This window comes from Aythya ferina (assembly GCF_964211825.1).
Source record: "Aythya ferina genome assembly, chromosome: 3".
Taxonomy (NCBI): domain Eukaryota; kingdom Metazoa; phylum Chordata; class Aves; order Anseriformes; family Anatidae; genus Aythya; species Aythya ferina.
Window position 1 is genome coordinate 22,188,731 of NC_140298.1, and position 15,373 is coordinate 22,204,103.

General features: G+C 46.7%; 1 long non-coding RNA gene across 1 annotated transcript in view; it reads right to left on the reverse strand.

Moving 5' to 3' along the window:
- Positions 1–1,048: 1,048 nt before the first annotated feature.
- Positions 1,049–15,373, reverse strand: part of LOC311434028 — a 224,997-nt gene continuing 210,672 nt past the window's right edge. Inside the window, exon 7 of the long non-coding RNA XR_014691213.1 lies at positions 1,049–1,171. This is a non-coding gene — a long non-coding RNA (uncharacterized lncRNA). The remainder of the gene's footprint in view (positions 1,172–15,373) is intronic.

Consider the following 15,373-nt stretch of genomic DNA (forward strand, 5'->3'; position numbering starts at 1 on the left):
GGCACCCCCAGCCCCACCTCACATAGGGGAGGCTGGGCTCGCTCTTCCCCCAAACGATGTCCTCTCTGCTGAGCCCAGGAGCTCTCCACAGGCTGTTTGATGCCCCACACGTGGTGTGCGGGGGTCCTTCCAGCCAGGACGAGACCTCCAAGATCACCCAGTCCAACCTCTGACCTAACACGGACCAGTCCTCCACTGAACTGTATCACTCAGCTCTACATCTACATGTCTTTTAAAGACCTCCAGGGATGGTGACTCCACCACTTCCCTGGGCAGCCCATCCCAATGACTCAAAACACTCTCATAAAGAAGTTCTTCCTAACATCCAACCTAAGCCTCCCCTGGCGCAACTTTAGCCCGTTCCCCCTCGTCCTGTCACCAGGCACATGGGAGAACAGACCAACCCCCACCTCGCTACAGCCCCCTTTAAGGTACCTGTAGAGAGCCATAAGATCGCCCACTGCTTCTGCTTTTGGGCATCCTCCCACAGTTACAGGTGTCCTGGAGCAAATGCGTGCTGGCAAATGTTTGGAGTCATTGGTTTCGCCATCTCCCTCACCAGATTCCTCAGTACTCACGGTGTGCCCTGAGCAAACGCCTCACGGCTTGTTCATGGCGGGGCTCACCGCGCACAGCGGCCATGCAGAGCTGACCGCAGGCAGGCAGTGCTCCAGCCAGGCCAAGCTTTCTCACCGTACAAAGGGAGGCCACGTGTAACGTTGTCTCATTCTTGCCTTAACGTTGTGTTGTTGTAAGGACATTGGCTGTAAGTGATACAGTCGCTATTCATCCCATTTCAGATGGCTTCCTACAGAACTTTTACTGACTTCATCTTCAATATATTTTATTAGCCTATGACATACGGTTGGCCTTCTTCCTGCTCACAGAAACCACATCCCGCTGTGATTTTCTTTCCCTGAGCATTTTCAATGAACAGCTTTCTCAATGCTTTCGCCTTCTGTAACTCAACACCCATAAGAGACACAACTTATCTCTCCCGTAACATCGACACTCCTATTTCCCGAAAAGCACACAAGAGCTCTTACTACCAGAGCTGGCAGGTCTTCATTAAATTTCCACTTCCAGAAGCAGCAGCCCATGGGATTTGGACATTCATTTTTTTTGAATGCTTTTGCCATCTCAGTGGGCTTGCTCACATGTTTGTAGAAAACTGCAAGCAGACAAAGAGAAATCATTGCTGAATTGAAGCAAATGTCCCTAAATTGTCATGGTATACTAATTGCATAAAACCTAATCAAACTCGTTCAACCTAACAAAATGGGTAAAGATTGCTAAAAACACACATCGGATATTTAACAGATGTGAAGAAGGATCCACCAAAATTCCCACTAACACCACCAAAATCCTTTAAGTGCTCTCAAGTTAAAGAGTCCCCTGTTATGGAGGGATTTCTTCCACGTGAACCATTCTTGTCTTCTGCTGTACAATCAGGGACATTTCTTCTCTTTTCCCCAAATGACAGAGGGAAGGAGAACCCACCCAGGATTCTCCTCAGCCCAAGGATTCATCCCTGTATCCACAGCCACACATTGCTGTTTGTAGCAGAGAAGGACACAGTACACTGATGGGCTTTGGAGGTCTGATGTTCACCCGTGTGTCCAAGTACATGTATGGTCACCCAGGGACATACACAGAGGTGGTAGTGTCTCATGTTCATGTAGAAAAGCTCTGCCTGGACCAGGCTGAGTGTCTGTGTGTACGCCACTAAATTCGCCCATGTCTTTCTGTAAGTGCTGTGTGATTCTTGGTGGGTTTTAATGCACATACTAATAATGCAATCACACCCTCACAGCCTTTGTCCTCAGTACAAATGCCAGTTCACTACACAAGCGAAACTGGAAAACCTCCTGGTTTAGTTCCTGTTAGTTTTTGCAATAAAAGGTTACCTTTTTTTTTTTTTTTTTTTTTTTTTTTTTTTTTTTTTTTGGGGGGAGGGGGGAGCTTATTTTCAAGGCACCTTCCTCAGTAAACCACAAACTTCCCTGTTAAATGATCCTCCCTCTGGTACAAGAGGAAACTTAACTCCCTTTTAGACAAACAGTTCATCTTCTAAGGAAGTGGGTGGGTTTAAAACCATGCACAAAATGAGTTTATAATGAACATTAGATCCAGCATTAGCCCCAGACAAGTATCCCTGTACACCTGTTTCCTTTGGTGACATCTGCAGTGGGGAAACTGCTTTAAAATGACCTCGGTAAGAGACTAAAACACAACAGCTATGGCACCATAGCTCCATGTGGATGCTTTTTGGATGCAATGGTAACTGCAGCCTGTGACTAAGCACAGTGCCCAAGCAGGACTATGCAGCAGTAGCAGCAGTATTGGTCCCATCTTACCTCCTAGCCACACCGTGGGCACAGCCTTGAGGGGGACAAGTGTCTCTGCATGGGAGCTTGGCCCTACAGCTATACAGACCCCCACCAGCCATCAGGCAATGAAGTGTGCCATCACAGGGATCTGCGTGTCCCCACGGGGACAGCTGTGCACCGGGAAATGTGGGAGGTGGTCTGACACCTTCAGCATGCAGCACTCAAGCAGAAGATGACCCGCTCACAGCCTTATTTATACAGTTTCATTAAACAAATGCAGCTTTAGATTGACATTTTAATTCCTCTACAGGACATTTACCCAGGGCTCCAAAACAAATATATTTCCACTTACCTGGCAGGATGTGCCACCTCCAAATCTACAGAGGAATGATTAAACAGGAGTTTGCTTCAGGAAAGCAAGCTAGTTTTTTCAAACCTACCTGGGTCCAGCTTGTTCATTTGTATTAAAGCTTTTCTGATCATGTCTGGCTGCAGCCTTCTCAGGAACCTCAACAGGATGGTCACTGATTTTTTGGCAGTTGTTTTATTATTAACATTTCCCCGTTTAAGCAATGGCTCTTTGGGTGAGCACACAGTTACTAGCCTCCTCTGTGTAACATGTACCACAGGGAGCAGAACAGACTCTGGGCACAAGGAGTCTTCAGGTGTGCTCCAGGGGACAATGCCAGGATCTCATCAGCAGGAAGGGACAGATGGCACATGGGTACGTGAGGATCGGGGAGATAGAGAGTGTCAGAAAAGAAAAAGGGAACTGCTTTTTGAAGATCTTTATTAATAAATCGTATTCAGATCAGACATGACCTTAGTTCCTTTTCTTAGAAACTGGGTGAGACCCCGAACTATGCCTCTCCTTCATATAGCCAAAGGGGAAGATGCCAGTGATGGGGAACTGAGCTAGAAAGCAAGAGGGCTGGAGAAGGTCCAGCTGGAGCCACTTCTACAGCTCTGCCTAGCAGTTTGGGGTCATAAAGGCTAGTCCTCCCGGCTTAAAGGAGAGATCAGGGAAGGTGAATTATTCGAATCAGCTCTATCAGAAAGTTAAGTGCATGGATAGTTGCTGCCCTGACAGTAGCTGTGAACTGAGAAAGCAGCACAGCTATTGACAGCCAGCTGGGCCGAATGCCACCCTGCCCTGCACCCAGACAAGCCTATTGATTCACCGAGAGCAAACCCTGCCTTTCTGTGTGCTCGCACAAGGTCTCCTTCCCGGAGGCAAATATCTGATTGTCCTGTCCTGGCAGCCTGGGATCTGCAGATGGACGTGCATAGGAAGGGCGAGGGCACACTGGAGACAGCACCACAGGACAGGTCTTTTGAGAGTCATTCAAGGCCCCCAGGTGAGAGATGTAGGTGCAGTCTCGGGCAATATTGAGCCCCGATACCCTTTTGGGTAGCTGCGTGAAGCCAAGCCCTTTCTTCCTCAAGCTGCAGAGGGCGGCTGCCTGCCAGAAGTGATGCTTTGTGTGCTCTCCCTTCTGATTTTTATTTTTATTTTTTTTTTCCACAGGCTGATGCAGCCCCTCCCTCCTTACCCACGGGGAACACACTCCCTTCCCCTGCAAAGGTGCACTGTGTATTTCTCCCTCCACCCCTATAAGCAGAAGGGGAAGCAGGACAGGAATATGACCTTTATGGCTTATCTGCACGCAGAGTGGTGCCAGAACAGATCTTCAGAAATTCTTGTTTCAACTGCTGCTGTTGGAACAAGCCCTCTTCAAGGAGAGCAGCTCCCGAAGGTTCTCGTCTTGTAGAAGGTCATTCCACTCCAGACCTTCCACCTGGCTGTGGTTGTGATCCTGGTCAGCAGCAAACACCGGCCAGGCTCTGAAGGTCAGGGGTATGAAAACGTGCAACACTACATGGCCAGCTGGAGACTCGTGAGACAGAAGATGAATGTCTTCATAATGCAGCCCAGTTCCTACCAGCCCCACTCACTGCCATCAGCAAACTACCTACCAGGGTGCAAATCATGCCAAATCACCAGTGCTGGCAGTCCTGGTTCCCCAGCTACTTTTTGTGCCACATCTTGTGCCTTGCAGCCTGCACTGTGCTGCTGCAGGCACATGGCACGGGGAGCTGATGGCCCTCATCCAAAAACCATCAGAAGAGGCCCAGATCCTGCTTTTGGTACCTCTTCTCTCGGCAGGTCAGCTCTCTAGTTTGTGTCAGTGCTCATGCTCAGAGAGCAGAGGAGAAGTTGATGGGGGTTTCCTCCAGGGTAGGCAAGTGCTGCCCCTGCCCAGGGCAAAGAGCAGAAGAGCTTCGCTAGCAAAGCACCCACACTGCGGGGGAGCCACCACCTTTGGTCCTTTGCCCAAAAGTCAGCACCAGCCTTTCTTGGGGGTGTGGATGAAGCATCTCATGCCTGCTTCAAGGGGGCTGAGCAGGGAGGAGGACTCCAGGGTCCCAGCCCTCCGCCAGCCCAGCAGGGCTGAAGGCACCACGCACACACCCAGGTCTGTGGGCTGGCCGCAAGGTGAAGCACATCCAACAGCTACGCTGTGCTCCTGCCTTCGCAGGTCTGTCAGAGGAAACTAATTGAAGTATCACAAAAGCACTCCAAATGTTTGTGCTGAGAGAACATCCTAATTTGTTTACAGTGGGAGCTTTGTGTTGTAAGTGGCTGCTCATTCAGATCAGCGCTCTCTGCCAGTTCCCACCCCACCCCACTTCCATCTGCATCAGAGCTGTCAGCATCTTGCCTCCAACGAAAAGGGCATCACTGTTCCTTGGCAGCAGGCAGGGTAAGCTCTGTGCAAAGTGGGAGCTTCAGCAATTTAATGGATATACAGACCTGGAAATATCTGCTCAGCCAGACGAGGGGCAGCCCAGGTGGCCCAGCCCAGCCACCTCTCTCCCCTAGTGCAGCCACCACCAGAGGGGAAGGAGAACCCATATTCTTCCCACCCGAGTACCTTCTACAGAACCACGCTGCTGACTTGATGGGAACAACACCTGAACCACGCAGACCCAGCCCACGGCAGCAGACTTGTTTGTTTAAGCGGGTTTTCAAGCAATCCCTCTCCTCCTGCCTGTGCGTCAAGCAGCATCCCTTCCACGGGACAAACTGCCTCTTCCACAGCTTGATTACAGCAATCCTAAAATTGGAAGCGAGAACCTAACAGGAAGAAAGAGCTGGGATCTTATTGAGATCAACTCTATTTCTGTCACATTGACTGAAATAGGCAGTTGACCTTGTTCTACTTATGATTACTACAGCGCAAGCCACAGCTTGCTTTGCCACCCGGTGCGGGGCGAGCAGGTAGAGCAGAGCAGAGTGGAGCAGAGCAGCACCTCCCCGTGTTGCTCAGCATTGCTGGGCCTTGGCACCCTGCACCCAGGGCTCCTGCCCTATTTCGCAAACGCTGTGTCCCCAGCTATGGCCAAGCAACCAGCAGTCGCCCCAGCGCAGCCAAAATCAGTCAACGGGGAAAGTGGAATTCATATTAATGAATTCCAAATTTTGATCTCATTAGTCAATGAGCAAAGTGCTCTGGGTCATAGGATGAGCTTGTTTTCCCTCCTCCTCTGCTTCCCCGAGGCTGTGTACAATAATTAGGCTCACCATCCTCCTCACACTGATATGACAAACCAGTTTAACTGCAGACAGTGCTTCCCTCACCAGCCTATTGTACCAAAGGCAAAAGGGCCCCGCGCTGGCTTGCGCAGCTTCCATTTCAAAGATTTCAATTCTGAAAAGGATGGCAGGTTAGTCAAGAGCATCTCCTGCCTCCACAGAGCCTCTCCCCCCACCCCAGCAAACCACTCCTCACTACTGACTCTCCTCACAGCTGAGTCTGACAACACATTTGTTGTCCCCTTTCATATTTGCCCACCTACCATGGTGCCAGTGGCATCGGCTGCTCCTGCTGATCCATGCAGGGCAGGTGAGGTCAGGTCAGGTTAGCTGAGGTGGAAGGACACCAACTCACTGGTTACTCATCCCAAGGTCTTTCCTTGAGAATTCACTGCTGCTTTTAGCTTCATGAGATGTGCTGGTATTGCTGAGCCCCTAAAAATGATGTTGTTTGAAGAGGAACAGCACATTCCTCCCCTCGCTGTGGTTCAGTAGTCACCTGGTCCTTCATGAGGTGAATGTATTAAAGCCACCAGGGGACCAGGGAAGGAGATTGAGGTTCTATATGTTAGGAGAAAAAACTGAAGATCAATTTAGCTCTCGCTGGGTGAGCCTGTCTCAGTGGCTTGTGACCAAACTTGAAGCACCCAGGGAACTGCCTGTACTCTTACTGAATAAATCAATGCAAGACGTTCAGATAACAAAGCCAAGGGGTAACCTAGAAGGGAAAAAACTTGGATTTTCTCAAGCAAGAGGATCCTCTTTAGACAAGGCCCATCACCTAAACAGTATAATCAGTGCTTGCATAAAATTTTTAGGTCAAAGCGTGCTCAGTTGATTCATGGGATTGGGGGACTTCCTAAGGGACTTCTACCACTCTTGGTACAAGGAAAACAAGCTGATGGGAGACTAGGAAGCTGTCTCTGTAGTGCCCACCTGTGAGAGTACAGCAAGCAGTATTTGACCAAAAATATAGGTCTTAGGCAAAATGCCTATGCTTTCTTGCTAGGTACATTACCCACTCTTGCATTAGGCTGTCTATTTCTAATAGGAAATCCCAGTGACCTTCTCTTTTGTTTTACAAAAAAATAAAACAAAGTTCATTTATGGTTAATATTAACGTCCCAGACATTTCTTTTGATTTCTGTTTTCCCACGCTGATGATTCCATAGCTGATGGATTGTGAAACCACAGTGAAGGGACTCACAAAACAGATGTCAGCAGAAGAGATTACAAACTATGGGCTTGTTTCCCCAGCCCACTGAAGATTATCACCACACCTACAATCTACTCAGACACCTCCTTGAGAGATTGATTCATGGGTTGGGCCGATAATAATTTTTCACCCTGCTATCTGCTGAAAGCAATTCAGCATGCAGCCAACAGCTGACCAGTCCTTTCTCTTAGTCCAGTCCAATTGCTATAGTTCTCCTGACCTCTAACGAGTTCCTTTATAAGAAATACCATTCTCATTAGGCAGCCACATGACTGCTGCTCAGCTGGCTATAAAATCTTTACCAGCAAGCAGTGGCCCTGGCTCCAGATCCTGGAAGCAGTTTGCCCCACAGCAGGTGCATTGTATTGGAAAGACATCTCCTAGTGAGACACATTCTTGCTGTAGTTTTGGGTTATGTGAATTATCTGTGCGTACAGTAGTCTCACAAGCAGCACAGCTGTAGCTTCACTCCAGTGTCTGCTGGTGGTTTTGGCTAAGCTGAGTCCTTGCTTCTCTGTTCAGCAACACAGTAGGTATTGGGAACTGGCTGGGCAAGCACTAATTGCAGCCCCCTTCTCTTTCTCAAAGCAGCACCTGAACCAACATATATGGGGTATTCAGGGAGCTTTAGGACAGGCTGTCAGTATTGTGTCATTCCTGTGCAACACCATATTGCTCTGTCACCTCACCATGGTGGCCTCCACCTTTGCAAGTGATCTCTGTAACTCATGGGTCATCTTTACAGCTCTGGCTGACAAGAGTCACTACAGAAGCAAACAATTGTAGCACTAGTCCTCAACAGCTCAGTCAGTGCTGCCCATGCCACCCACAAGGACAAAACCTCACCAACCTCCCAATTGGCTTCTTTCTTCACTACTGAAGAACTGAAGTTCAGATTGGGCTCACAGTAGTGGACCTAAGCACACACACAGTGTTTTGCACCCTCAGACCATTGTCAGCATGCTGACCAGTCCTCCACAACACCCACAAGGTGTTGAGACAAGGGAAGGAGGACATTGCACTTTGCAAGCCAGTCAGATGGGACCATATTCGGTTGTGCTCCAGAGTGACCATCTGAGCAAGATCCTGTCCCAGAGGGACTATGGCAGCATAGAGATCCCAGGTGATTTAATAACAGATTGTTTAAGATACAAGAGGGTTGGGAGCAGACCCAGAAGGAAGAATCCAAGACAGAGGCCTCTCAGCCCCAATAACAGACCAGTAAGAGCGTGTCAGGATAAGCATCTGAATTTCAATTCTAAGTGAATCCTGCAACAGAAGCAAAACACTTGGGCTGATGTCATAAATAGAGCCTGGGTGCTTTTCATCATTGTTTCCTAGTTCTGCTCTTCCTAAAGCCCTGGTAAATTTCAATTTTATAAACAAGCTTCAAGAACACTGCTTCCACTCCCTCTCTTCCAAAATAAGGTCGTTAATTACAGAGATCTAATAATAACAATAGAGTAAACTTGCAGGACTTCATATGTTATATATGAGGTGGTGACTCAGCCTTGAAACATGGCAGAAGCTGGTGTAAGTAACTGTAACCTAGCAGGAGGGAGAGGTTTCTATAGAAAAGTCGAGTAAAACACTCACGCACGCACCAGGACATGGTGCTGCGCAGACGTTTCTGAGCTGTGCCAATCACTTGTGCTCGCATCAAGCAAATCAAGTGGATTTAATCAAAAAATGAAAAGGGTTTTTTTTTTGAGCTGAACAAGTATGTTTACTATTAGTCTGATTAAAGTAGTTTTCAAATATGACTAATCTGATCTGGCTAGCGGGAAAGTAAATAACAGCTATTTTTCCACTAGACGCAGTGATACTGCGGTAAGCACCGTCACCCCCGGTCTCATGTGGGCCTGCTTTGATTTCTGTCGGGTGACTTTTGTTCAGGATTTTGGTCCTCTTCCTTTCCAGGCAGCCATGCCATCCAGATGAGGCACCCAACCATGGCTGCCTTAATTAGCAGCCGCCCCCGGGTACATGGAGCGCTCTGAATCACCACGCGAGCCTCCTGACCAGGCCTTATCAAAGGGGATCTGCAAGGGGGTGGCCAAAGTCAACAGCACAAGTCATTACTCATTTTTTTTAATCAAAGGAGTGTAAAAATAAAAAGTGATGATATTATGGAGTGAAAGATTCTTTCTTGATGAGCGTTAATTGGTCACTCGTGGGAGCCAGGAGTAGGTTATGGTCTCCAGCCCTCAGGTGGGGTGACAGGCCTGTGTCAGCTGAGGCCCGTGGCTAGGCCGAGCAGGGATTCATGTTCAGCGATGGCCACTTCCCGTCCCTGAACTCATCCTGTGAGAAAAGTCTCCTCTCACTGTCTCCTTGGTCACTTTTGGCCCTTTCCCTCCCCAGAAGGGATTACACCCCTCATCTTGTGTAAAAAAATCCTGGTTCTCTTTCGCATCCTGGCCCCATTCTGCTTTCCTCCTTGGCCGAGGAAAATCCACCCAATAACCAGCTGTCAGATGTGAACGTGTTTCGGAAAAACACACAGCAAATCACTAAGGAAGAACAATTTTTCCAAGAGGTGTTTCCAGCAGCAGTGCAGTAGACATATACATTGACAACAGCAGCTACTGGATCCTCACATATCTGTACAGGCATAACACATGTTCAGGAAGATTTATCTTCTCTATTTCTTTACTTCCTACACTGCAGAATGACCTCTTCAGAAATAAGCCCTCCAGAGGGACTTTCCCCATTACATTGCTGAAGATGTATTTCCGTGCCCACACAGGCAGCCTTATATCACAACCCAGCAATGATCACCAGCAGCAGCAGCACCGCCCAGAGGCTGCTGAAGTGCAGAAGGAGTTGGGAACTGGACTTTTTTTTATTACTCGCTTAAGGGCAAAGATCACAGACTACATGTGTTCCAAAGCCAAAAATATAAAGGATTTCAAACTATGGCTTGCATTACTTCAAAAAAAAAAAAAAAAAAGAATTTCTTTGTGGCATCATGACCAATCATGGGCTAGCAAATGTCACAACTCAGCCAAGCCTTATGTCCAAAACTATTGTCACCGGTGTATGTGGAGGAGCTCTGGGCTATGTTACATGCACAGCCATACAGTGACCTTCCCACTTGGAGGACACAGAAAAAGCTCTGGGTACACAGAATCACAGAATGGTTGAGGCTGGAAGGGACCTTTGGAGATCATCTGGTCCAACACCCCTGCCAAGCAGTGTTGCCGAGAGCACACTGTGCAGGATGGCATCCAGGATTGTTTTCAGTATCTCCAGAGAAGGAGACTCCACAGCCTCTCTGGGCAACCCGTCCTAGGGCTCTGTCACCCTCACAGTAAAGAAGTGCCCCCTCATATTCACAAGGAAACTCCTGTGTTTACAGACCTGGATTATTTCCCTCTGTGCCCCATACTTCTAAACTACACACATGAGTTTGTGTCTGCAGTTAACAGGTGAAGACAAATCTGTGTATGATCAGTTTTGCCAAGAATCTGGAACCTATGTTATAAAAACATACCTCGAGTGTATTCAGTGTTACTGAGATGATCAACCCTGCGTCAGTTTTTAGTTCCAAACTAATTTTAATGGCTGAACTGTAAGCACTCAAACAACAGGGTAATGGAAATACTCACAGGCCCTTATCTGCAGCAGCTCTGCTGGCTGCTGTTATGATGCTGTTGCTCACTTCTAACATCTTTTTTTTTTTCCTCAGAAAAATCTTTGCCTGTCACCTAGTTATCTGCAGGACGAGCAGAACAGGGATTGAGAAATGTGCAGCAAAATTGTTTCAGATCCATGGAGGCTCCACTAATGAATCATCAAAGCTTTCCCTGCCAGGGAACACATTTCTAAACCTAATCACAGCCTGAGCACTGCTTCTCCTCTGTCCTCATCAGAGTGTCAAATCAAGAAGAGGAGTCCACTGACTGCCCCCTCCCAGCCCTCAGATCACATCCCTGCACCACAGAGCGGTTGGAATAGCGCAAGGTGACCCTGGCAGGGTGGGACATGGACTCAGCACCATCCCCAGGGAAAGAACAAGCATGGGGATTCGAGGTCCTGCCTTCCCCCGGCACCACACTACTTACAGCAGGCAAACCACTCCTGCAAATCATGATGAGATCAGCATAGGGCTGGCCCTAAGACCTTGTGGACCTATCAGTTTAACAAAATCAGCACCCCTTTGGCTTTTGATTTATATACCATGTATGTCTGACTAGAGTGCATGTGAGTAGCACTAATTGGAAATGCCACAGGAATGAGCAATGCCCTCTGTGTTAAAACACAGAGCTCACACAAACAATTAGCGTTCAATACAAAATCAAGGAATTGCTTCATCGGGCAAAGGATGTATGCAACTGGCATGATGGACCGATAAACAACAGCTCCCTTCATCTACTCCATTCATCGCCACAACTGAAACACAGCAATCTCTCATTTGCAGCTCTTCTCAAAAGAGTGCATTGTATTATAAAATTTCACACACTTTCAAAATAGATGAAATAAAAGCTTAGGAGGACAGTTGTGTGATCTTATGGATATTTCATTCATGACTAACATTCTTCTGGCAAACTCTACACAAATAAAACTTCAGATCAGGCTCAGGAGAGCAATGGGGGTTTCCAAGCATTCAGTCATCTTGGTTGGAATGGCTTCCCACTGTAAGGAACAGCAAGGATGGTTAAGCCACTGCTCAGAGGCCTGGGACTCACACCTTTCACCAAGATATTCTCAGGAAGAAACTCAGGAAGAGCCTGGAAATTTTAGTTTGACCTCCAAACTTCAGCATGAGGATTTTAAACAGGGCAGATTTGGTGAGGGAGCAGGGAGCCAAAGGAAAAAGGAGGTTGTTTTAACCTGATTGCTTGTTCAGCCCATTATAAAGGAAAGGATTTGCAAAATTCAAACCTAGCTCAGTGCAGGATTTGGGAACATGCATGGGTAAGCAGTTGGGAGGCACTGTATTGATATTTTTTTTTTGTACTTCTGTCTTCATTACTACATTTGCTGAGGTCAGTGTATAATGCAAGCAAAAAGGTGATAAATGTAACTTTTCCCCTTGAAAGTGTTGTGCCTTCACACTTCCCAGACACAAAATCTACTGAGGTCTGAACAACTATGCATATAAATAGTTTCAATTTACATAGTGTGCATATGTATATTTACACACAGAAAATGCTTTTGGTGATTCCTTCCATGTTATATAGATAAACTGCTGTTGTGAGTAGTCCCTGTGACCTACCTAACTTGATTTTTCTTTTTATCTTCCTGTTCACTCACAAGAGGTTTGGTATCAGTGAACCCTCAATGGACAACCAAAGAACAATGACATTGTCCAAAAGCTAGCAGATGCTCCCAAAGGTGAGAACTTTTAGTGCTTTTGATTCCTTCTAACAGAGTTGTTATGATCTGTCTCATTAGCCCTCTAAGTGTTTCATTCATTCTTTTAATCCCACTCACCTATTGACCTTAAGGCTCTCTCTGAAAGGAATTTTCAGATGTTAATTAGGTCTTGTGTAAAACAGAGCATTACTGCTTGTACATTTGCTCCCTCTTAAATTTTCTGGGATACTCCCACATGGTGAGAGGCATCACAAGAAGCTGGTGACCTAACTTCTCCAATTCAGTTCTTACTTACCCTAGTGGAAAGGGTTGTGATAATCTCACTCAGCTTCAAGGAGCCGTTCCTAATCTTCCATTCTGATCTTTCTCATTACAGAAGCCTTCCCGTGCCTCGGTGACTTTATTCCTCTGCTAATGAAAAAATGCCTGGGAGAGGAGTCACGTTCTGATTCCCAATGATGAGCTCACTCATCTTCATCAAGGGACAATGTTGCACAACTTGCAGTCATTCACTATGGTAAAGCCAGAGCTGACAAGTCATGGTCAAAGACTTGTAGTACAGTGAACACTTTAAAGGAAGAACATTCATTATCAAACTACAGAAAGGGGAAATAACAGGTGATTCATGAGCTTTACACATGTAGAAATCAAAACTGACACGGAGTTCGTAATTACATTGGAAAGGCGGTGCAACATATAAAAAAGAAGTGATTTTTTTCAGCAAATACCACTCGACCCACATGCAGCTCACACCCTGCCAGGATGCAGAAAGAGGATTTCTTTTGCAAGAGAATTAGATGGAACCATTGCCGGGGTGGAGGGGAAGAGAGCTTTAGCTGAAATGCTACCGCTGGGAGAAGGTATAACACATACCCAAGGGCTTAACATTGACACAATTTAAGAGCAGTCAGGTGGGTATGTTATAAAATGTGCCTATACCCTACAGGCACCACAGGCACCCATGGGACTTGAGTGATTTCAGGAACAAGACTCTTAGGGCTGCAGAACACCTTCCCTGGTTGTGCAGTACAACAGTTCCATAACCCCTGAGCCAGCTGCTTTGAAAGAGGATCTGAGCACACGCTATGCATAAATACGAATTCACAGGCATGATGCAGGTCTATTAACCTTTTGAGTCATATATACTTGACCTAATCAGCCAGTTTATTTTCAGGTTCCTCTGAAGATACGTCTTTGTTGACAGAAAAACAAAGGATTCACACATTTTTATTTATTTTTTTTTTTCTGCTGATGGACAACCTTTTCCAGATTTTCAGGCTCTCAGAGCCAAATAGACATCAGGCAGCAGTTACCACAAAGGATTTAAAGCCAGGCACTTGTATTCCAGACCCTGCACAGTCAGAGGAGTGCAAGAACCTACCAGCAATGCAGATATCCTTGCAGTACAGCACACCCCTTTCACAGCAGGAAGACCAGGGATATTATGTCTTGGGATAGTTGTGGGAATGAATTGTCAAATGTCTCAGACTGCCCTTGTCTACACAGACAGTGGTAGCTAAATATTCCAGTGCATATAAAAGCCTTTTTGCCTCCCACATCCATTAGTATGTCATTTTGTACAGCCCCCTGGAGCATTGAATCCAACTCAATATAGCTGCATATGAAACAGTACACATAGGCTGCCCGAAAGATGTTTTGATATTACAAGGAGACATTTCCATATATAGTAAAATACTCATTCACCCCGAACATATATGCTTTTCATAGGTCAGGAAATTAAAAATAACAACAACTCATGTTAGTGTAAGATACAGTGAACTATGTTAGACTCATCCAAGCCAGCTTTAGTCACCACACATAGCCCATTTGACAAACTGGCATGAGTAATTCTGAGTGGAAATCAGAAAAAGTGGGTAACCAAGGCCAACAGTAACAATGAGGCCAATGTCCCTTGTCATGTTGGTCAGAACAGCTCCAGTGATACCAAGGGCTTTCTGCCTATTTATGCCACTTGAGGTTCATGCCCATCATTACAAAGGGATAGCAGAAGGTATCAAAAACCCCTCAATCCCAAAGAAGGGCAGGTGTTTTGCCATTACTACCAGACCCTGTAGTAAAAACCTATTGATTGAAGGTTAAGCACATGCCTTGAGCATTTCTGAGGGACCAAACACTTATATATTTTGTTGCCTCAGAGAAGCAAGCAGCTAGCTCTGATACTGCTAAACTCTCCCATTACTCTCAGGGTACTGGTGCTTGCTGGGTGTCGGTGACCCCAGGGAAATGTTTCCCTCTCCCAGCAGTGTCCACTTCCACAGCTTTTCTACTGATCTCCAGATGAATGGGAGAACTAAACATGCAAGAGCAAGGCAACAGAAAATTCTTCTAAGTGTCATGCTGGTAGATCACTGTTTCAAAATCTTGGCTATAATCCTGTCTTTCTAGTGACGCTTTTGTTAGCCTTGCAACTCCATTCTCCCAGTTACTGGTACACCAGGAGCAGCAGTGCCCTGTTGTATGAATGTGAAATGGAGAATGGGAGATGAGTGAACAGCCTTTTAAAATGGCTCTTTATATACAGATGCACACATGCATGGATGTGCACGAAGTAACAGGGTGCAGAGCTGCCATTTCCTTTCTTTATTTAATTACGAATTTTCCTTAAGTGCTTACAGCTCAAAGTGACAAACACTCATTTCACTTCTCCAAACCCCCCTCAGCCTCCTGCACACAGCTGGCCAACATGGAGACATTTGAGGCTGTCAAAGAACAGAGCTCGCCGTTGTGCAGAGACGCAGTGAAAAGTCCACAGGGCACATCTGTCCCATTTAAGCTATCAGCTACAGCTAATGTGAACCGAGGAGTGTGACAAGGGCTACCAGTCACCCATGGGAGAGAGTTTTACCTACAGCCACTGCCACAGTCCATGCTTATCTGGACACTGTG